At 37.6% G+C, this 13,960-nt stretch overlaps 1 pseudogene; it reads right to left on the bottom strand.

The window, feature by feature from the left end:
- Window positions 1-2,011: 2,011 nt before the first annotated feature.
- Window positions 2,012-2,934, bottom strand: LOC138427248 (putative olfactory receptor 8G3; annotated as a pseudogene).
- Between the last annotated feature and the right edge of the window lie 11,026 nt (window positions 2,935-13,960).

Below are 13,960 nucleotides of genomic sequence, written 5' to 3'. Positions count from 1 at the left end.
CTTTGTGTTTGCTATGGCTGCAGGATTCTGATATGTTTGGAGAAGAATACTGTGTGTCTGGAATGCCACTGTATAAGTGAACAGACTATGATTGAAGTTGCTTCAGTGTGCCAAATAAAAGAAGTAAAAAAGAGTTGGAATTTGGTAAAGGTCAGATATAGAAAGAATGTAAACGAGAAGTAAAGAGATCATTCCTATACTTATTCAGAAATTAAAACTATGAAGAGATCCATATAAGCCATATGTTCATTTCTGACAGGTTATATGTTCTGATTTAGCTGATTTATATATATATATATATATATATATATATATATATATATATATTTATATATTCTGGACTATATATAACAGACTAGGAATTATGCCTAAGGTAGAAGTTGTAATTGTAGCCATTCTACCTTCTTTTATAGTATTGATGAATAGTAGGTCAAATAATATGAAAATAATAAGACAAATAATATGAAAATTAAGTCAAATAATATGAAATAGATGAAGATGAATGTTTGCCATTGATGAATGAATGGATAATGAAATACACGTGTGGTAAATAAAATTATGTTTATATATATATATATATATATATATATATATATATATATATATATATATAGTAGTCTATTTGGACACTATAGTTGAATAAGGCAGCATACTACCCAAAGAATGTTGATCTGTCAGTAATGAGTAAGATGGTTTGAACTGAGAAGAGGCTGAAGACAACTGGGTATTCAGAGTTTCATGTGAATTTATAGTTACCAGATGTTAATGCCCAGAAGCTAAAAAGGAACAATATGAGGGGAGATAAGAGATGTTTCCAAGATAAAACTGACAAGAAATGGCAATTGTTTATAATTTATATGGCAAAAGGTGTGAACCTCATGAAAGTAATACAACTTACAGAATTTGGGTTTATTATGAGTAGCTGTTAACATACATTTATTGTTGTAGTTTAGTGGCAAGGTTATGTTCGATGGACGCTTTGCAACCCTGTGGACTGTAGTCTGCAGGCTCCTCTCTCCATGGGATTTCTCAGGCAAGAATACTGGAGTGGGTTACCAGTTCCTTCTCCAGGGGATCTTTCCCACCCAAGGGCTGAACCCACATCTCCTGCATTGGCAGCTGTATTCTTTACCGCTGAGCCACCGGGGAAGCACCTGTTACATAAACAGTATAGCACTAATGGTTTAAAGATAAAAATGTGTTGAGCTTCTTGTGTAGAAATTGTTGGTATTGAAAATGATAATTTGAATCTCTTTGATAAGTCTTATCATAAGATTCTGCAATCACTCTGCATTTGGTGTTTTTGCTTGATCAACACAAGTTTGAAATATTTTGATTGTTTTCATTAAATATGAAATAAAAGTAAAAATAGCATTGGAGAGATCTAACAAAAAGCAATACAATCTCACACAAAAGGTAGATGCTTAATGTGTAGAAAGAAATTACTGGGAAGGCCTTACACCTACCCATAATTACATGGAGCCAATAGATTACTTTGAGTAAAATTACAGTTCTTGGAGCCAGACATTCTAGCCTCTGTCTTTATTATGTTTGGGACTATGGGGACATTTACTCAAAGTAAACAGGTTTCAGTTGATTCATCTCTCAAATGGAAACAATACTAAGGCTTGCCTTGAGAGAATATCATAAATATTAAAGAAAGTTGTCTAATATAAAGTGCTGGGCACATCGTTTGATATTTTATACTATCTCAGTAATAATATGTCATTACTTTATGATGATCATCATAGTTATTCTTGTTTTTATTTTTTTAATATTACACTGAAACTTTAAATCTCGAGTCTCTGACTTTATTCTTGATATTTCTCCATAGTCATATAACACAAATTCAAAGGTTTTAGCCTGAAGAGAATTTGGGAAATGTATTGTCTGAGAAAATGATCCTGAATTTCCAAAAATTTGAACAATAAAAATAAAACATTACATATCTCAGTAAAGCAAAGGTTTATTTCTGATATGGCACCAACACTGAGTCTATTCATCTACATTTTCAACTGTCCAGAATTTTCTTCAGGGCCAATTTGACATCCTTATTCTGCAGAGTGTAGGTCAGAGGGTTCAGCATGGGCACAGTGCAGGTATAAAACCCTTGTCTTTATATGAGCCCCTTGGTCCATGGGACTCACAGATGATGGCTGCAGGTACATGAATGCTGCAGATCCATAGAAAACAGCAACAGCCAAGATGTGGGAACTGCAGGTGCTAAAGGCTTTGTACCTGCCCTCCGTGGAGTGTATGTGGAAGGTTTTGTAGAGAATGAAGTTGTAGGAGATAAGAATAGTTAAGACAGAAATCAGGACGTTGAAAGAACTGTAGACTAGAGCCAAAAAATTGTTGAAATAGATGCTAGAACAGGATAGCTCCAAGAGTGAAAAAAACATTGCAGAAATAATGGTTAACCACATTGGCCTTGCAGAAATAGAGTCTCAAAATAAGGCAAGTATGGAAGGTCAACTGAGTGATCACAAGACAAAAACTGCTGCTGTGAGCTGGAAGCACCTATAATAACACATGATGGTATTATAAAGCAAGGGGTTACAGATAGCAACGTAGCAGTCATATGCCATTTCAGCCAACATATAACTCTCTGCAATAGTAAAAAGAAGAAAGAAATAGAGCTGAGTCAAGCATTCAGTGTAGGAGATGACATTTTTCTCTGTAACAAAGTTCACCAGCATTTTGGGGGTAATGACAGTGGACTGACAGAGATCAATAAAGGACAAATTGCCAAGGAAATAGTACATGTGGGTGTGCAGGTGAGAACTGACCCCCATCAGTGTGATCATGCCCTGGTTCCCCACTACCGTGACCACATAGATTCCTAGGAAGAGGAGGAAAAGGGGCAGCTGGAGTTGTGGCTGTTCTGTGAGGCAGCGGGGATGAACTCACTGAGGAGTGATTTCCAGGGTCCATGTTGTTCTCAGCAGATTCTAATTAAAAAAACAGAAAATGAATGTATTTCTATGTGTGTGTGTGTGTGAGAGAGAGAGAGAGACACACACACACACACACACACAGAGACAGAGACAGAGAGAGACAGGGAGAGAGAGAGAGAGAGGCAGAGAGTAATTCTGTGGAGATCATTCTTTATCCTTCATCAGAGGACATACATGATGCAGGGAATTCTCCAGTATCTCCTACTACTCGAGGACAAACAATCATTCTGGTTGAACTAGAATAGAAATTATAAACATCAAGAACTTTATAATTAAGAAATTTCATAAAGTTTAAGAGAAACAACAATTTATAGATTTTTAAAGTCAGTCAACATGAAGATTTCTAGTATCATTTCTGAGTACTCTTCTTTCCTCCAAGTTTCTCTGTTGATATATTAATATCATGCATGTCAAATGACATAGCATTTTCCTTCCATTTATAATAAATAATAGTAGTGTGTGCTTTCTATAATTAATGCAGGAGGATTCACAAGTCTGTGGAAAGTAGTTATATTAGTTGGGGCTGTCTTTAATAACATCTCAACTGAAAATACCTGAAATGTGACCACCATACAGTATCACTTCACCTGAGATCTGATGGACTAATGTCCCAGCTTCCTTCTCCCTGGACCTTGACTCCAGAGGGCAGACATGCAACTGCTTGGCAGACATCATGCCTATACCTCAATAAGTTTTTCCACCCCAGGAACCATTCTTATTTTAATTTGGATAATCTTAGGGGTGAGAGTATAATGGCCTAAATACAAGTCATGTACTCCAACACTGTAACCAGGGCATCAGTGTACCAAGGTTGATCTATGCAATTTGGACTTCATGATTTAAATCGTGGAGGTGAGAAAATGATTCTATTCTCCAAATCATAAAGTTCTTTGAACACAAACACTAGGTGTTTGGTATGCCAACCTTTTTTAAAATATAGTCATGTATTTTGCCTTGTTCTCAATAGAATTCAAAGATGTACAAGATGTGGATGAGTAAAGAACATGCAAAATAAAATAAGTAATTTTAGTCTCAATTCAATACTAGTCAAAAGTGTGATGTATTTTTTAAAGACCAATGTATCTTTAGATTTGCACAGGAAATGAGTAGGTTCTAAAAAATAGAAATTCATATTCTTAACACTCAAGTGATATTTGGCTATTGTGCTCAGTTTGAAGTAAAATACTGTAGGAAAAGCTACACAGTTTCCTAAATATGATCTAGAAATCAGTTATTTTAAGATGGCCAACATAACTGAGAATATTTTTTTTCTGGCAAAGCAAAAATTCACGTGGCACAAGACAGTTATTTCAAAATTCATCATATGGCAGTGAGAGGTACTGAACTTACTGTATACTTTCAAGAGACTGGGTAAAATGAACTGCCTCAAACCATGGGAAGAAATATTTAGTTTCACAGCAAAGACAAACATCCCTATCACCAGACACATCCTGAGCTGACAGTCATAAAGTTGGAGCACAGCCTGAATAGCCACGTAGACAGCAGATATGCTTTAAGGACACACCTAATGGGTAGTTGGATTAAATGTACTCTATTATCTTCATTCTAATGGATCCTGAATATGGTAGATGTTAGAGGTTTGAATCCTCAATTCAACCCCATTCTTGCTGTGCGGTCTTGAGATAATATATCTACTTTCCAACTCTCCAAAAAACAGAAATACTAAAATCTACATTCTGTGTATATTCAGATAAATGATTCCTATGAGATGCTTAGCACAGTCTCATACCCTTGGTAAGAACTAAATTTTGTCTCTGTTATTTTCTTTTTACTCTATTGAGTTTCTTTCCATTATATCTTTTGTTTCAGCAGCATTTTCATTCCTGCAATGATAGCGGGGTTTTTTTTTCTTTAAGACATTTTTTTGTTCCTCCTTTCTACCTAAATATATACAATGATACTGAAATTTGAAAGTTTTACTAAATATTAACTCCTAAATATCAATATTTTCCAAGGTTTCCAAATAAAGTTTGAATAAATTTCTGTCATTCAATGATTTATATCACCCAACAAAAAAATCTTTTAATTTCATGTCCCATCAGGTATCACATGATTTAACAATTATGCAAAACAGCATTTGATAGAATCTCTTTCTTTGACTCATTATATTTCTTTATCTTCTCTTAAATATTCCCAGTGTGTCTGATGAAATTTATTAAATAGGTCACTAAGTTAAGGGCTTTAATAATGAAAATCCTAGTTAATAAGACCATTTTTATGTGCTGAGGAATACCCTTCTTATGTTTACGTTTCAGTTCAGTTCAGTTCAGTCGCTTAGTCATGTCCGACTCTTTGCGACCCCATGAATCGCAGCACGCCAGGCCTCCCTGTCCATCACCAACTCCCAGAGTTCACTCAGAATCGCGTCCATCGAGTCAGTGGTGCCATCCAGCCATCTCATCCTCGGTCGTTCCCTTCTCCTCCTGCCCCCAATCCCTCCCAGCATCAAAGTCTTCAGCAATGAGTCAGCTCTTCGCATAAGGTGGCCAAAGTACTGGAGTTTCAGCTTTAGTATCATTCCTTCCAAAGAAATCCCAGACATGAACCCCCCTCCCTTTGGGAACGCATGTACACCCGTGGTGGATTCATGTCAATGTATGGCAAAACGAATACAGTATTGTAAAGTAAAATAAAGCGAAAATAAAATAAAAAAATAAAAAATAAAAAATAAAATATTAACAGTAATGATATTATAAAAGAATCATAAAATATTATTTTAAAAATATTTCCCTTATTGAATTCTAACTGGAGAGAAAAAGAAAACATTTCATTTGGTAAATAAAGATATTTATCTGACTGGAAAAAAAAAAAAAAAAAAGAAATCCCAGGTTTGATCTCCTTCGGAATGGATTGGTTGGATCTCCTTGCAGTCCAAGGGACTCTCAAGAGTCTTCTCCAACACCACGGTTCAAAATCATCTGTATCAATTATTATGAGTTATTTATTGGCTTTTCTTCTGTACTAGACTGGAAACTCAATACAGTACTTGGGACAATGCCTTATATACAAGTATCAATAAATATGATTTTTAAATAAAATTATTGAAAGGAGTGCAGTGATAAGTTAACATAGACCCCAAAACAAGTGAGTGAAGCTCTCACACTGTGTGAGTGGAGGTGAGTAAACAAAGAAATACTGGCCATAAGTTTCTCCAGCGGGGACAGAGAGATGATAAGGGAACCTTTGCTCCTCAGGGAGTGTGAATATTAGAGTGAGGGCAGATAGAGACAGAAAAATAGCTACTCACATCTATTAGTGCACTGTGAAGGAGATGGTTGGATGGCATCACTAACTCAATGGACATGAGTTTGGGTAAACTCCAGAAGTTGGTGATGGACAGAGAGGCCTGGTATGCTGCAGTTCATGGGGTCGCAAAGAGTTGGACATGACTGAGCAACTGAACTGAACTGAACTGAACTGAACTGAAGGGAGCTAGAACAGAAGATCAAATTTTTTTAAATCTAGGACTGAGACTCAGATACATCCCTCTTGTTCCCCTTATTCTCTTTTATTTCTCTGAAGGGAAAATGGTCTGGTGATGCTGGTAGATAGTTCTGAGTACTATGCTGGCAGGACTTGTTGTAGGGTCATAAACTAGAAGACTCTGTTGTAATGATTTTGAGTCACTGGTCCTGACTTCTGTTGAAGGGGATTCAGTTCAGCCACTCAGTCGTTATCTGACTTTTGTGAACCCATGAACCACAGCACGCCAGGCCTCCCTGTCCATCACCAATGCCCAGAGTCCACCCAAACCCATGTCCATTGAGTCAGTGATGCCATCCAACCATCTCATCTTCTGTCGTCCCCTTCTACTCCTGCCCTCAATCTTTCCCAGCATCAGGGTCTTTCCCAATGAGTCAACACTTCACATAGGATGGACCAACTGTTGGAGTTTCAGCTTTAGCATCATTCCTTCCAAAGAAATCCCAGGGCTGATCTCCTTCAGGATGGACTGGTTGGATCTCCTTGCAGTCCAAGGGACTCTCAAGAGTCTTCTCCAACACCACAGTTCAAAAGCATCAACTCTTTGGTGCTCAGCTTTCTTCACAGTCCAACTCTCACATCCATACATGACCACTGGAAAAACCATAGCCTTGACTAGACGGACCTTAGTCGGCAAAGTAATGTCTCTGCTTTTAAACATGCTGTCTAGGTTGGTCATAACTTTCCTTCCAAGGAGTAAGCGTCTTTTAATTTCATGATTGCAGTCATCATCTGCAGTGATTTTGGAGCCCAGAAAAGTAAAGTCAGCCACTGTTTTCACTGTTTTCCCATCTATTTGCAATTAGGTGATGGAACCAGATGCTATGATCTTGGTTTTCTGAATGTTGAGCTTTAAGCCAACTTTTTCACTCTCCTCTTTCACTTTCTTGAAGAGGCTTTTTAGTTCCTCTTCACTTTCTGCCATAAGGGTGGTGTCATCTGCATATCTGAGGTGACTGATGTTTCTCCCAGCAATCTTGATTCCAGTTTGTACTTCATGCAGCCCAGCATTTCTCATGATGTACTCTGTATATAAGTTAAATAAGCAGGGTGACAATATACAGCCATGATGTACTCCTTTTCCTATTTGGAACCAGTCTGTTGTTCCATGTCCAGTTCTAACTGTTGCTTCCTGACCTGTACACAGGTTTCTCAAGAGGCAAGTCAGGTGGTCTGGTATTCTCATCTCTTTCAGAATTTTCCAGTTTGTTGTGATCCACACAGTCAAAGGCTTTGGCAGAGTCAATAAAGCAGAAATAGATGTTTTTCTGGAACTCTCTTGCTTTTTCAATGATCCAGCAGATGTTGGCAATTTGATCTTTGGTTGCTCTGCCTTTTCTAAAACCAGCTTGGGAGACAGAAAAAGATGGCGGAGGAATAGGACGGGAAGATCACGTTCTCCCTCACAAATTCCTCAAAAGAACATTTCAACGCCGAGCAAACTCCACAAAACAACTTCTGTAGGCTGGCAGAGGACATCAGGCAACCAGAAAAGCAGACCATTGTCTTCAAAAACAGATTTTTAATCTTTGTTGTCAATTTTGTACATTTAAAAACCCAAACTTCACTACCCAAGTTTACCTGAGAGCGAGATTACTGACTTGTCCACTCTCTCCTCCTCTGGCCTCTCCTCTTTCTCCACCAGGTGGCCTCTGTCTCTTTTCTCCCCCATCTCTTCTCTATCCAACTCTGTGAATCTCTGTGTGTTCCAGACGGTGGAGAACACCTAAGGAACTGGTTACTGGCAGGATTTGTCTCTCTCCTACTCATTCCTCTCTCTTATCCTCCTGGTCACCTCTGTCTACTTCCTCCCTCTCCTCTTCCCCGTATAACTCTGTAAATACCTCTGAGCGGTCCAGACTATAGAGCGCACATAAGGAAGTGACTACTGGCTAGCCTGCTCTCTCCTCTCTTGATCTCACCGCATCTCATTCCAGTTACCTCTAACTACCCCCTCCATCTTCTCTTCTCCTTGTAACTCAGTGAACCTCTCTGAGTGTCCCTCAAGGTGGAGAAACTTTTCATCTTTAACCTAGATGTTTTATCATCGGTGCTGTATAGATGGAGAAGTCTAGAGGCTACTGTGAAAATAAAACTGAAAACCAAAAGCAGGAAGCTTAAACCCAAAGCCTGAAAACATTAGAGAACTCTTGAATTCAGGGAACATTAAGCAATAGGAGCTCATCAAATGCCTTCATACCTACACTGAAACCAAGCTCCACCCAAGGGCCAACAAGTTCCAAAACAAGACATACCACGCAAATTCTCCAGCAACACAGGAACACTCCCCTGAGCCTCAATATACAGGCAGCTCAAAATTATCCCAAAACCTTTGATGTCTCATAACCCATTACGGGTCACTCCATTGCACTCCAGAGAGAAGAAACCCAGCTCCACCCACCAAAACTCCAACACAAGCCTCCCTAACCAGGAAACCTTGACAAGCCACTGATAGAACCCCACCCAAAGTGAGGAAGCTCCATAATATAGAGAACTCCACAAATTATCAGAATATAAAAAGGCCACCCCAAACGCAGCAATATAACCAAGATGAAGAGACAGAGGAATACTCAGCAGGTAAAGGAACAGGAGAGTTGCCCACCAAACCAAACAAAAGAGGAAGAAGTAGGGAATCTACCGGAGAAGGAATTCCGAATATTGATAGTGAAAATGATCCAAAATCTTGAAATCAAAATGGAAACACAGATAAATAGCCTAGAGACAAGGATTGAGAAGATGCAAGAAAGGTTTAACAAGGACCTAGAAGAAATAAAAAAGAGTCAAAATATAATGAATAACACAATAAATGAGATCAGAAACACTCTGGAGGCAACAAATAGTAGAATAACGGAGGCAGAAGATAGGATTAGTGAAATAGAAGATAGAATGGTAGAAATAAATGAATCAGAGAGGAAACAAGAAAAACGAATTAAAAGAAACGAGGACAATCTCAGAGACCTCCAGGACAATATGAAACGCTCCAACATTCGAATTATAGGAGTCCCAGAAGAAGAAGACAGAAAGAAAGATCATGAGAAAATCCTTGAGGAGATAATAGTTGAAAACTTCCCTAAAATGGGGAAGGAAATAATCACCCAAGTCCAAGAAACACAGAGAGTCCCAAATAGGATAAACCCAAGGCGAAACACCCCAAGACACATATTAATCAAATTAACAAAGATCAAACACAAAGAACAAATATTAAAAGCAGCAAGGGAAAAACAACAAATAACACACAAGGGGATTCCCATAAGGATAACAGCTGATCTGTCAATAGAAACTCTTCAGGCCAGGAGGGAATGGCAAGACATACTTAAAGTGATGAAAGACAATAACCTACAGCCCAGATTACTGTACCCAGCAAGGATCTCATTCAAATACGAAGGAGAAATCAAAAGCTTTACAGACAAGCAAAAGCTGAGAGAATTCAGCACCACCAAACCAGCTCTCCAACAAATTCTAAAGGATATCCTCTAGACAGGAAACACGAAAAGGGTGTATAAACCCGAACCCAAAACAATAAAGTAAATGGCAACGGGATCATACTTATCAATAATTACCTTAAACGTAAATGGGTTGAACGCCCCAACCAAAAGACAAAGACTGGTCGAATGGATACAAAAACAAGACCCCTCTATATGCTGCTTACAAGAGACCCACCTCAAAACAAGGGACACATACAGACTGAAAGTGAAGGGCTGGAAAAAGATATACCACGCGAATAGAGACCAAAAGAAAGCAGGAGTGGCAATACTCATATCCGATAAAATAGACTTTAAAACAAAGGCTGTGAAAAGAGACAAAGAAGGCCACTACATAATGATCAAAGGAACAATCCAAGAAGAAGATATAACAATTATAAATATATATGCACCCAATATAGGAGCACCACAATATGTAAGACAAATGCTAACAAGTATGAAAGGGGAAATCAACAATAACACAATAATAGTGGGAGACTTTAATACCCCACTCACACCTATGGACAGATCAACTAAACAGAAAATTAACAAAGAAACGCAAACTTTAAATGATACATTAGATCAGTTAGACCTAATTGATATCTATAGGACATTTCACCCCAAAACAACGAATTTCACCTTTTTTTCAAGTGCTCATGGAACCTTCTCCAGGATAGACCACATCCTGGGCCATAAATCTAAACTTGATAAATTCAAAAAAATCGAAATCATTCCAAGCATCTTTTCTGACCATAATGCATTAAGATTAGATCTCAATTACAGGAGAAAAACTATTAAAAATTCCAACATATGGAGGTTGAACAACACACTTCTGAATAACCAACAAATCACAGAAGAAATCAAAAAAGAAATCAAAATATGCATAGAAACTAATGAAAATGAAAACACAACAACCCAAAACCTGTGGGACACTATAAAAGCAGTGCTAAGAGGAAAGTTCATAGCAATACAGGCATACCTCAAGAAACAAGAAAAAAGTCAAATAAACAACCTAACTCTACAACTAAAGCAACTAGAAAAGGAAGAGTTGGAGAACCCCAGAGTTAGTAGAAGGAAAGAAATCTTAAAAATTAGGGCAGAAATAAATGCAAAAGAAACTAAAGAGACCATAGCAAAAATCAACAAAGCCAAAAGCTGGTTCTTTGAAAGGATAAATAAAATTGACAAACCATTAGCCAGACTCATCAAGAAGCAAAGAGAGAAAAATCAAATCAATAAAATTAGAAATGAAAATGGAGAGATCACAACAGACAACACAGAAATACAAAGGATCATAAGAGACTACTATCAGCAGTTGTATGCCAATAAAATGGACAACGTGGAAGAAATGGACAAATTCTTAGAAAAGTACAATTTTCCAAAACTGAACCAGGAAGAAATAGAAAATCTTAACAGACCCATCACAAGCACGGAAATTGATACTGTAATCAGAAATCTTCCAGCAAACAAAAGCCCAGGTCCAGATGGCTTCACAGCTGAATTCTACCAAAAATTTCGAGAAGAGCTAACACCTATCCTACTCAAACTCTTCCAGAAAATTGCAGAGGAAGGTAAACTTCCAAACTCATTCTATGAGGCCACCATCACCCTAATACCAAAACCTGACAAAGATGTCACAAAAAAAGAAAACTACAGGCCAATATCACTGATGAACATAGATGCAAAAATCCTCAACAAAATTCTAGCAATCAGAATCCAACAACACATTAAAAAGATCATACATCATGACCAAGTGGGCTTTATCCCAGGGATGCAAGGATTCTTCAATATCCGCAAATCAATCAATGTAATTCACCACATTAACAAATTGAAAAATAAAAACCATACGATTATCTCAATAGATGCAGAGAAGGCCTTTGACAAAATTCAACATCCATTTATGATAAAAACTCTCCAGAAAGCAGGAATAGAAGGAACATACCTCAACATAATAAAAGCTATCTATGACAAACCCACAGCAAACATTATCCTCAATGGTGAAAAATTGAAAGCATTTCCCCTAAAGTCAGGAACAAGACAAGGGTGTCCACTTTCACCGCTACTATTCAACATAGTTCTGGAAGTTTTGGCCACAGCAATCAGAGCAGAAAAAGAAATAAAAGGAATCCACATTGGAAAAGAAGAAGTAAAACTCTCACTGTTTGCAGATGACATGATCCTCTACATGGAAAACCCTAAAGACTCCACCAGAAAATTACTAGAGCTCATCAATGAATATAGTAAAGTTGCAGGATATAAAATCAACACACAGAAATCCCTTGCATTCCTATACACGAATAATGAGAAAGTAGAAAAAGAAATTAAGGAAACAATTCCATTCACCATTGCAACGAAAAGAATAAAATACTTAGGAATATATCTACCTAAAGAAACTAAAGACCTATATATAGAAAACTATAAAACACTGATGAAAGAAATCAAAGAGGACACTAATAGGTGGAGAAATATACCATGTTCATGGATTGGAAGAATCAATATAGTGAAAATGAGTATACTACCCAAAGCAATTTACAAATTCAATGCAATCCCTATCAAGCTACCAGCCACATTTTTCACAGAACTAGAACAAATAATTTCAAGCTTTGTATGGAAATACAAAAAACCTCGAATAGCCAAAGCAATCTTGAGAAAGAAGAATGGAGCTGGAGGAATCAACTTGCCTGACTTCAGGCTCTACTACAAAGCCACAGTCATCAAGACAGTATGGTACTGGCACAAAGACAGACATATAGATCAATGGAACAAAATAGAAAGCCCAGAGATAAATCCACACACATATGGACACCTTATCTTTGACAAAGGAGGCAAGAATATACAATGGAGTAAAGACAATCTCTTTAACAAGTGGTGCTGGGAAAACTGGTCAACCACTTGTAAAAGAATGAAACTAGATCACTTTCTAACACCGCACACAAAAATAAACTCAAAATGGATTAAAGATCTAAATGTAAGATCAGAAACTATAAAACTCCTAGAGGAGAACATAGGCAAAACACTCTCAGACATAAATCACAGCAGGATCCTCTATGATCCACCTCCCAGAATTCTGGAAATAAAAGCAAAAATAAACAAATGGGATCTAATTAAAATTAAAAGCTTCTGCACAACAAAGGAAAATATAAGCAAGGTGAAAAGACAGCCATCTGAATGGGAGAAAATAATAGCAAATGAAGCAACTGACAAACAACTAATCTCAAAAATATACAAGCAACTTCTGCAGCTCAACTCCAGAAAAATAAATGACCCAATCAAAAAATGGGCCAAAGAACTAAATAGACATTTCTCCAAAGAAGACATACGGATGGCTAACAAACACATGAAAAGATGCTCAACATCACTCATTATTAGAGAAATGCAAATCAAAACCACAATGAGGTACCACTTCACACCAGTCAGAATGGCTGCGATCCAAAAATCTGCAAGCAATAAATGCTGGAGAGGGTGTGGAGAAAAGGGAACCCTCCTACACTGTTGGTGGGAATGCAAACTAGTACAGCCACTATGGAGAACAGTGTGGAGATTCCTTAAAAAATTGCAAATAGAACTACCTTATGACCCAGCAATCCCACTTCTGGGCATACACACCGAGGAAACCAGAATTGAAAGAGACACATGTACCCCAATGTTCATCGCAGCACTGTTTATAATAGCCAGGACATGGAAACAACCTAGATGTCCATCAGCAGATGAATGGATAAGAAAGCTGTGGTACATATACACAATGGAGTATTACTCAGCTGTAAAAAAGAATTCATTTGAATCAGTTCTGATGAGATGGATGAAACTGGAGCCGATTATACAGAGTGAAGTAAGCCAGAAAGAAAAACACCAATACAGTATACTAACACATATATATGGAATTTAGGAAGATGGCAATGACGACCCTGTATGCAAGACAGGGAAAGAGACACAGATGTGTATAACGGACTTTTGGACTCAGAGGGAGAGGGAGAGGGTGGGATGATTTGGGAGAATGACATTCTAACATGTATACTATCATGTGAATTGAATCGCCAG

The sequence above is a fragment of the Ovis canadensis genome, chromosome 21 (assembly GCF_042477335.2).
Source record: "Ovis canadensis isolate MfBH-ARS-UI-01 breed Bighorn chromosome 21, ARS-UI_OviCan_v2, whole genome shotgun sequence".
Taxonomy (NCBI): Eukaryota; Metazoa; Chordata; class Mammalia; order Artiodactyla; family Bovidae; genus Ovis; species Ovis canadensis.
The sequence above is the reverse complement of the archived record's forward strand: the minus strand, read 5'-3'. Positions and strand labels throughout refer to the sequence as shown.